Genomic DNA, 9572 nt, shown 5'->3' with positions numbered 1-9572 from the left:
GTGATATTCATCCAGGAAACACTGCATGCCAAGTTAGAACCGGAGTGTTTTATGTTAGTTTCAAGTATTTAAACACTGAGCCTTCCTTTTCTTTCATGAGCTGATTATCATCTCTGTGTATGCAGGAGTCAACCTTTTATACAAGCGCATGTCAAATCCCACACTGCTGCTGATGTATGTAACCTAGTTCTGGTACCAGAGTTTCACTTCCCGCCTGCATTTTAGGTTCATTTAAAGGGTACTGAGAGTTTTTTTCTGGATGTGTGACTGTGTGTATGTGTGTGTGTGCGTCTCACAAGCGTAGCAGCTCGTGCGATTGCGTGTGGGTTTTTTCTCTCATCGTAGCAAATTATCTTCTTCATTAATTTCGACATAAGAGGAAATTAGCCTGTTCTCTGCTTGAGGCTACGTCTAAATTGGAACGACTGCGGTAATCCAGCGATTTCAAGGGCTTGAGAGGCTAAGCCTATTCTCAGCTCGAGTCGTCAAATAATAAAAAAAAAAAAAAAAAGAAAAGAAGAAAAAAAAAGGCTGTGACATTTCTAAGTGACATTCGTGATTGATCTTGTTCAAGGTTATCGGAAGGCCTTTCATGGTTTGTTCAAACATCTGTGCGGTCATGGTGTGCTGTTTCCGTTGTCACTTTTACGTTCAGGATCTCTGTATCGTGATCGGTGTGAGATCCAGGTTGGAAATGGATGACTGTAGCATAAACACGCTTTTGTGTGAAGGTTTTTTCTTCAACAAACTAAATGTGCAACACAAGCCTCACATGATCCAAGTAGGTTTGATCAGGTTCTCAGCTTTGCTCCACCATTTCTCTGCTCAAGAACCTGTGTTGCCATGTTTTCTCGTGTCACCCAGTCCTGTTTGCCTGGCTTCGTGCGGGATTGTGTGGGATGCGCCGAAGCCAGGCGGACTCTCCGGAGAGCCGGCGGCAGACTCCAAATACAAAGTATTTGACTTGGGTGTCAAAGGACGCGCGCTCAGACACTTGACTGTTGAGCTGCCCACCCAGAGGCTTGTCTTAGCGGCTGTCAACCGGACAGAAAGCGGCACAAGAGAATAGGAGGGGAGGGGGGGAAAGAAGAAGAGGAGGTTAACAGCTGAGACAACCATGTAGCGTACTGTATCCTGCCCTGTGGGACGTCTATTGAGTGAAAGTGCTCCGTGGCTCGGTGGTTTGCGGCGCAGCTCGGCATTGTTCTGAACACAAGCACTGTGTTGCATGTGGATTAGCTTTTTTTTTTTGTTTTTTTTATTGTGAGATCCTTTTTGTTTGTTTTTTTTTGGATTAGCATTAGCAAGGCAGTATCTACTTGCAGTACTGTGATATTCTAATGTAATCTCAGTTCAGTCTTTCTAGCTCTTGGGTTCATTTATAGAGCAGATTTTCAGGGCAGGTTGTTCCCTGGGGTGCCTCACCGCTTCCCTAAGTTATACCCAATTATGTTTGTTTTGACAGCCGTGCTCATACATGCCACGGGAATTTAGCATCAAAGCTACTGGGTAAAGAAATTACATCGCTAAAATGCGGTCATAAGTGTGTTGTAGTGGCCATCTGATCATACGCCAGCGGTTTAACATCATAATTCGACTGCGACAAAGAACCTAGTCCCTTGCACTCTGCTGCTTTTAGTCAGGCGGTAATATGTTTTAGTACCGGTAGTTTCTTTTTAAGTAGCACCCCTGTCAGGTGTAATTTTGAACTCGTCACTATCGGCCGTCAAATTAGCACAAATGGCTCAAACCGGGTTCCTTTAGTTGTGCGGCAGATAACATTTAACTAGACAGAGCTTTTTATGTGAGACGTGGTGGATTTGCTTTTAATGGTCAGATTAAATGGACATCAACCTGGAGACGCTATCTGAGGTGACATCTGGCCTGTCAGCACAGCATGAGGCTTTAATAATTAACTTTAAAGCACGCTGTGATAAGGACGATCGTTTCCCTGTAGTGAGATAACACCTCATCTACCTCATCTGATGTTGAGAGCTGATGTACATGTGCAGCGGACTCAAAGCGTATATATAGATATCACTGAATTTTCTTTTTAATTTGATTAGTCAGGAATTAATCCGGGAAAATCTAAGAATTTTCAGATCCTGTGCAGTTTTGGGACTAATATCAGGCCTTTTTGCTACTCAATAGCTTTTTTTTTTTTTATCATCTTATCTTAGTGGAGTTCTTTAAAATATTAATTCCCCAACCTTGATTCCTTGAGTGAAGCCAAAGCACATAAATCAATGTTTTAACAGAAAAACTCTCTTTTTTTTTTGCAAACATTACAGTATTTCACACTATAAACCTTTCATAATAATTCAATTTAGGTTTGTTTGCTTAATAAATAAAGCCAAAACTATGTGGTACCTTTGTTGCAAGCCCGGTTGAAGGGAAGCAGCTTCGAAGCATTTTAGGAAAATAAGGATTTCTTGCAGGCTCAATAAAAACAACAAAGCACCGAGTGGTCTGTGCCAACAGTGCTGATGATGCTGGCTGCAAGGTGTGAGCAAGAAAGCGTGTGGGTGGACAGGGGGAAACTAGGCTTTCTGTTTCTTCTGCTGGTGTTAACCTGACTCCAGTGCTGTGTGTCCGCATGCTTCTGCTAAAGCCCATATCACACATGTTTCTCTCGTGCTCACTTATTTTCCACTGTTAATGGTAATGGCTGTGTCTTCCAGATACCTTTGAAGTTTAAATCAGTCACATGCAATGGATTTTCATTGTGACGCCAAGTCGGTGTAAATTTCAGTTTTGAACATGGCTAGATAAAAAAGACTGCATCTAGCTGTCGTGATCTGTCAGTAACAAACAGACATCTCTGGCAAACTGGAATGTATGACACAAATCAGCTTACTCCACCATAGCTGTTATCTACATTATATTTTCCACTGGAAGTTTTTCTTCTCCTTGCATCACTCCGGTCTTCTCTCCTTCTTTACCCGTAACTGAATAGAGGTGGGCGGCACAGTGGCGTGGTGGTTAGCACTGATGCCTCACAGCAAAAAGGTTCTGGGGCCTTTCTGTGTGGAGTTTGCATGTTCTCCCTGTGTCTGTGTGGGTTCTCTCTGGGTATTCTGGCTTCCTCCCACCGTCCAAAGACATGCTTGTTAGGTTAACTGGTGATTCTAATTTGGCCGTAGGTGTGAATGTGAGTGTGAATGGTTGTCTGTCTCTCTGTGTTAGCCCTGCGACAGACTGGAGACCTGTCCAGGGTGTACCCCGCCTCTCGCCTGATGACAGCTTTACCATAAAAATGTAATATTTGGATATTCAGTCAAAAGTCGAGGCCTTGTCAGAGCCCTCTTACATTCCTTGAAATTCAGGGTAGTTACATTTGTTATCTTATCAGAGAGAATGATGTTCAACCGAGGGGCAGTTTGGCAGCCATCCTTTGTTGCCTCTGAAAGTGTTTGAATTAAAAACATTGTCTTTGTAATTGACAAGTCCTTACAGAGGAAAAAAACCCTAACTAAGTAAGTGGTCCAAACAGATACATTATTCATAGAGCTCATAAGATATTCCTCTTCTGTTGAAATCCCCCTTTCTAAAAGATGCCGCTGAGGGGGGGCTGAGAGGAAATCCAAAGATGTAAAGAAACATGGAGCAGCTCTTTCAAGCTGTCAGTTGTTCAGTTGTGCCTTTAGAGTCTAAAATTTGAGGCCGTTACAAAGGAAAGGAATATGTTCGCACATTTTGATCAAAACATTTCTTTTAGTTTACCCATCCTGTGTTGCCCTGCAAATTTCCTGTAAATGTTGCACCATATACATTAACTCCAGAAACAACCAAAGAATTGATCAGTCCAGTCTCTACATCGCGGTGAGCGCCTTCCTTCCTATGCCGTGGTTTGTTTTGACCGGAAAAATAATCCCAGAGCTGCTCATTAGAAACGGCCTTTCTTCCCACCGGTGTTCCAGCACTCTTAACCCGCGACTGCCATGTTGCTCGAGCAGAGCCACGCTTAGCTAACCATCCCACCAGGGACGGAGAACTGGGGAGTGAAGGCCACTCACAGCGGTGCCAGTCACCGCAGAAGCGGCAGGCACAAGAAATAATGAGAAATGTCTCGACTGGATCAATCGAGGGATCGATATCACACTGCACAGTGTTTGGTGGCCGTTGTAGCAGCTCAGGTGAGCAAATATACCTTTAAGGTTTACTGAGGTAATTATATTTACTATCTCTTGTAGAGATATGTAAGAAGTAGTACTTCTTAGATCACACACACCCTGATCTGTGCAGTATCATCTTTACATTGTCACTTTCTTCTGTTAAATGCTTTTATGCTTTTTTTATATAATTATTACTGGTCACATAGGAGTGTTAATTCATGTTCCTTCTACTGTGTTGATTGTATCTCTGCTTTTACATCTCCGAGATGAAAGAACACTTCCTTGCTGCTTCCCTTAACCAAATCAAAACCTTTCATCTTGCTGGAATTATGCTGCATCCATGGAGCACAAGTTATTTTTAGTGTGTTTTTGGACCAGCCTGTGATCAGATTCAAATGAGTGTGAACGCGAGTCTTTCGCAGTCTTTTCAATCAGTGCAGCTGCAGCTTCAAGTGCTTCAACTTGAACAGATCTTGGAAACAAACAAGTTTAATGTGGTAATTTAGAAATTGCTACACTATCGGCCCGGGCAACAAGAAACGACAAGGCAGTGTGTGAATACTCGAGATCTTCAATGTTTTAGCGACAGTCGATGTTTCTCTTCCCCCTCCGTCTTCATCCCCGCAGTTTGAAGGTGCTGCTGTTGTATCATTTCAATGAGCACCACAAATGGCAATTACAGCAAATGCCAGCAGTATTATTTGCATGTAAATTGCCTCTTACATTTATATGAGGTCCGTTTTTACACCCCCCAACACTGTATTTTATGTTTGTCATCCATAAGACTGCGTCTGTGGGACTGACTGAACTGCCACTTGTTTTGATCTTTTAAATTCTGGTTTATTAGTAAAATGAATATGTAGGATAATTTTATGGAACTTTGCATGGACTGTTTCCTATTTTATTGTTTGTACAGCTGCTTGAATTAAAACAGTAGCGTCGTCTTCCTTTTGCCTGGACATTCTTGCGTACTTGGAAAACCAATTCATGTATTTGTACTTCGCATTAAGCACATTCCTCTAAATCTCAAGAATACATCCATAGCTTTCTTTAATCTGCTCTCGAGAGAGGAGGATTTTCTTCTGTGTGACTCTGCATATCTCAGCCACCTCCCTGTACAGCCAGTTATTTGCTGTAAATAGCTGGCCCTCTCCGGGGAATGCTTTATGGCCTGTGACTGCCGGGATAGTTGCTGTACTTTACAGTCTACTCACGGTCGGTTCTTTAATCTGTGTTCCTATTAAATGTTTGCTTGTTCTCGCTTTGCGTTTCCAAATATTAGATTAAAAGCCATTATTAAAAATGCACTGCTACTGGAAGTATTTCGCATTTATCACACAACTAGTCATGTAAAGCAAAAAAATATATATATTATATTTACTGTAATCTTACAATAAATGGTTATCCTTTAATAGTAATTGTTAGAAATAACGTGTTGTGATATTATTAGTACATAATATATGTAACACCATGACATTAAATTAAATCAGCACATTTGTTCCCATGTAGATATTTTCCTTTTGAAGTAATGCTTTGCATGATGGGTGATGGTTAGAGGGACATAAAGCTATTAACATGCCATTTAGTAGGAGCACACAAATGCATGAGCAGTAATAGAGAAGAAATGAAGTAAGAATTTAGGGGACAGGAGCTCGGTGTGAGGGTGAAGAAAGTAGAGGACATATGCTTGTTGCGAGGGACAAGAAAGTAGAGGACATGTGCCTGGTGCGAGGGACGAGAAAGTAGAGGACATGTGCCTGGTGCAAGGGACGAGAAAGTAGAGGACATGTGCCTGGTGCGACGGGCGAGAAAGTAGAGGACATGTGCCTGGTGCGACGGGCGAGAAAGTAGAGGACATGTGCCTGGTGCGACGGGCGAGAAAGTAGAGGACATGTGCCTGGTGCGACGGACGAGAAAGTAGAGGACATGTGCCTGGTGCGACGGACGAGAAAGTAGAGGACATGTGCCTGGTGCGGGGCACGAGAAAGTAGAGGACATGTGCCTGGTGCGAGGGACGAGAAAGTAGAGGACATGTGCCTGGTGCGACGGACGAGAAAGTAGAGGACATGTGCCTGGTGCGGGGGACGAGAAAGTAGAAGACATGTGCCTGGTGCGGGGGACGAGAAAGTAGAAGACATGTGCCTGGTGCGGGGGACGAGAAAGTAGAGGACATGTGCCTGGTGCGGGGGACGAGAAAGTAGAGGACATGTGCCTGGTGCGGGGGACGAGAAAGTAGAGGACATGTGCCTGGTGCGGGGGACAAGAAAGTAGAGGACATGTGCTCAGTACATCACCCACAGAAGCCTAGGGCTATAGCAGCATAACTAAGGGATGGTTCAATGTCCCCTGAGCCAGCCATGGAGGACTTTGTCTTTCTATTTGAGGCCAATCTCATAAATAAAATATGTCTCCCACAGATCTGTATGTTCCATTGTTGATATTTTGATGCTTGGCTAACTGATCCGGAACTACTTCGACCTGAATGAGTCAGTTTCTTGAGATTTCGCAAAAGTACGCTTTTTTTTTATTTGACCGTAATGAATGTCCCTCCCTATACTCAGTACAGAACTGCAAAGGTTAAGGCCAAGGGATCTGACATCAAGGAGAAACAAAGCTTTGTATAGAATCAATTCAGAGCAGAGGACATGCGTAACCCACAGCCTGAAGCTACCAAAAGTTTTGCTTTGAAAAGTATTCAAAAATGCCTTTTTTATGACTCACACTTTATGTTGCTCTGCTGTCCTTCACGCAGAACTGACTGTTAAAATACTGCACACACTCATAATTGTACCAGATATCACAGCCTCACATCAGTGAATAACAAGCGTCCAATACCGTTATTCCACAGCCGTTTTATGCAAACATTGCGCAGGAGTAATGAAAGCAGTCCCAGTAGGTGGACGGCTTAGACATGAAATGGGCTGAGGGGGATGTTCAGTGCTCTAGGCAGCGTTTCAGCCTCTGGAACGGCACAACGGGAACGGGACTTTTTTTTTTTTAATGCAGAAGAAAAAAAACATGATACTGCAGCAAGGCAAAGGACTATGAAATTGTTTGTGCAAACATTTCTTAGTGCTCCTGACGGGGAAATGAGTTTTCTTATCTGACATGTGGAATGTGTTGCCCTCGGTGAGTGACCTTGTTTATGCTTTAGATGTTCAGCGTACTCTATGGATAAATTAATTTGGAGCTCTTCAACTTTGCGTCCTCCATTGAGAGAAGAAATTGTGCTTCTACTTGAAGCAATTTTCAACTTGAGGATCCCTGGAAATATTAACAAGTGTGCGTTTCTGTTGAGTGCACAATGGCGAGTGTTCGACTATAACCACAAAATATCTTCCCAACAATCAGAACGCAAACCCGTGACTCTTATATAAATGCATCTGACTTCCCAGCAGCAAGGCAATTGTTCATGCATTTAAATAGGAATATTATTATAATGATACTTCTGCTTATAGATTCTGCAGTTCTGCCAGTCTGTTAAGTCTTCCACATACCATTGAACAGTAATCTGTAATTGGTTTAAGGCTGCGGGGGCCCTGAAAGAATGAGCTCAGACATTTGACCCCTTGCAGTCGCAGTTCCCAATGATTCCACTATCAATCTCCTGCTCATGCAGCCACTTTTACAGATGCGCCATTACAGCTGTCCGCTACAGCTGCCAAGACGTGGAAATTTCACATTACGCCGTCTGGCAAAATGTCAGTATTAAAACAAACCTTTAAATTAGAAGCAGAAGGAGGAGTGACACCTTGGAAGACCTTTGTGCTGTTTCTCCAGGTGCTCAATGAGAAATCAGATTCACGGCCATGAGAGCGATTGCCTTTCTGTGATCTTTGTCAATTGGAATTGTACAAGAGGCCTTTTTTTGTAAGGAAATAAAATCTTCAGTTGGTGAGTTTAGTAGTGTTGTGTGCGACTTCTGCGTCACAGGACTCTCTCCAGAGACAAGGGAAGTAATAACCTGCATGTCTCTAACAGCAGACAGTGGACAACAGCAGATCTGTATGGCATCGATGTGTCGCACTGCGAGTGATGCAAAAAGAAAGTGAGTTTGTGATTGGGATTGCTTTTCAAGTTACCCCAAAATTTGGCCGAGATCCTATTTGCAAAGATTTTTTTTTTGTTTTTGATCTCATCTGGATCCAAAAACCAGATATGAACTTGAGTTAAACTATGTGTCTATCAGTGCTACAGGCCAAAACATCACATGTAGAAGCTTTCAATATTTCACAATTATAACTTTGATTTTTGTGGAAGACTGTTGCACTGTAGAGGAAGGTAGTTGTGATTACCAAAGAGCGTCTGGACGTCTTTGTGGATCCATACACGTGGAACAGAGGCTGTTCATTTCAAACCCAAATGCTTTACCATTGCTGTAATAGCGTGGATTAATGGGTGTCTGTGGAAAGTTCTCATCATTTAACAGGTAGGTCTACCCAACAAGCGTAGAGGCCCGAAGTGTTTTCCGTTAAATATGATAAAATACCTCAGGTGCTGCTACTGATCTGTCCAAAAAACGTTTGCTATCCAGCTGAGAAGAATGTCTTTCTGAGCTCAAATGACATCAGTCAGACGATTCTCCAAAGCCAGACCACAATGGATTACTATGAAAATCTTGGAAGGCAAGCTTTTATGTACACTTTCATGTGTGGGAGTACCTTTTTATTTAAGAGCACCGTTTGTGCTTGCAGGCAGTTAGGTGAGACTCTTAGGTCCCGGGGGTCTCTGCGTTACATCAAACGTAGTTGGGCCATTTCTTAGCATAATTTTGTAGCATGTTTGAAGAGGCTTACTTGAGCAGAAAATTGAATATAAAACTCTTAAGTCATCACGCTCATATATTATCTTTTGAGAGCGAACGTGGTTGCCAACAGGGGGTTGTCTGCAGAAATGAGAGAGAGCGATTACACTGGAGGCTCTTTGAAGAATGCCATGGTTGCGTCGTTTAATAAATGTTCTCAGAATAATCAGTAATAAAAATGAATGGAAAAGAAGTTTCAGCTTCTTAAAATAGGTTAGCATCAGTAAGAAGGAAGTGTGTGGGAGATGCAGCCCATCGGCACATAATGTGCAGCGACTAAAAGCTGTGTTAACATTTGAAAGTATCTCTTGTGATGGGACTTTGTCAGCGAGGTGGGGTAGTTGCATCCGCGGGGTGTTTAGTCTGGCCGCAGTCTTCGTCCTCGGCTCAGTTTATGCAGCTGTCATGACTGGTGGGGAAGGGCCGGCGTGTCATCTTTCTCTTGCGTTAGCGTTAGCCCAGAATCTCTAGCTTTGGCTGCGGTTTTCGTCCATCCATGTTAGAGCATTGGGCTACCAGTTGCTTTTTTTTTTTTTTTTTTTTTTTCTCAGTGTTTTCAGATTTTGATCTTTTGTCCATCCATAACTCCCAAGTGCACCCTTGGGTTTGCTATTTTGGAGGCATTCCATCTATTCATCGGTTTCTCTTCTTGT

This window comes from Chelon labrosus, assembly GCF_963514085.1.
Source record: "Chelon labrosus genome assembly, chromosome: 14".
NCBI lineage: Eukaryota > Metazoa > Chordata > Actinopteri > Mugiliformes > Mugilidae > Chelon > Chelon labrosus.
This window is presented reverse-complemented; position numbering follows the sequence as displayed.